The 1158-nt window shown below is 30.4% G+C and overlaps 1 non-coding gene across 1 annotated transcript; it reads left to right on the top strand.

The window, feature by feature from the left end:
• Positions 1–426: 426 nt before the first annotated feature.
• LOC143386151 (small nucleolar RNA SNORA72) lies at positions 427–559 on the top strand. The gene has a single exon (XR_013089543.1). It is a non-coding gene; the product is annotated as a small nucleolar RNA SNORA72 (small nucleolar RNA).
• Positions 560–1158: the final 599 nt, after the last annotated feature.

Below are 1158 nucleotides of genomic sequence, written 5' to 3'. Positions count from 1 at the left end.
AAGATGGAGGCAATGGTGACTTGGGCACATATTGCAAATTCTCCAGTTTGTTTGCAGTTACCTTTGCAAAACTGAAGGCAAAAGACAAAGAATCTATATTTTCAAGAATTATAAATGCCAATCATTACTGTTCCTTCCATATAAGTTCTTCTTAAAAATAATTAAGAAAACTATGAACATTCAACAGAAAAAAGTAGACAAAGAATACAATTCACCCAGACAAGGAAATTACCAATAAGCAAGAAAAAAGATTCCACATTCTTTCCTCAGAAATTTCATTCATAATAAAGTATATGAAAATTTAAACAACAACAAAATGGTTTTTTTTTTATTAGACTGGTGATTGGGAAATACTAAAGAAGCTAAATTTCTAGTGAGAGTTCTGTTGGAAAATGAGCTGTTTCATACACAGCTGGTAGAAATCTAGTGCAAATATTCTCACTGTTCTGATTTTGTAGTAATCAGGACAGGCTAAACATATGCTGTATTAGAACCATGCATTTGTCCTCGGACCTAGTTTATTCTTTAGATCTGGTTTTTATAAATGCTGGTGATAAACCCTATCTGATTTATTATATGATGTTTTTGTGTGGCCACACAATGGCTATGATTGTAGGTTATCTTTGATCTACCTTAAGAAAAATAACAGAACAGCTAGTGTAATAACTTGCAAATAATCAGGCTAAGTTGCAGACTTATCTAAAGAACATGTAACCAAAATAGGGAAATTTTGCTACTACCAGTTGCCAGTAAATGTATTGTAAAATTACTGTTTTTATTTTGTAGGTGATTCTGATATCATTAGAAGCATGCCAAAACAGACTGGTGAAAAGTAAAACATGGAAAAATTTTCTTTGATAAAGCTTGGCAGAACTTGTTAAAAGAAAAGAAAAGAAAAGAAAAAGAAAGAAAAGAATAGAAATCTAAATTACCACTCTTTTTCTGAAGAGAAAACCAGGACAAAGAATATTAAGCAACATACCATAAGTGACAGATAAGAAGTAATAGAAATCAGATTTTACTACAGAGATTGCTACCAGATGATCTATTATCTTTACTTTTTAAAAATGGAATTTAGGGATATATTATTTAGAATCTAAATCAAAGGCTTAAGCCATAATAGAGAATTAATGTAAAACTGCTGATTTTAGGAAAAAT

Source organism: Callospermophilus lateralis, unplaced genomic scaffold (genome assembly GCF_048772815.1).
Source record: "Callospermophilus lateralis isolate mCalLat2 unplaced genomic scaffold, mCalLat2.hap1 Scaffold_590, whole genome shotgun sequence".
In the NCBI taxonomy this organism is placed as follows: Eukaryota; Metazoa; Chordata; class Mammalia; order Rodentia; family Sciuridae; genus Callospermophilus; species Callospermophilus lateralis.
The sequence above is the reverse complement of the archived record's forward strand: the minus strand, read 5'-3'. Positions and strand labels throughout refer to the sequence as shown.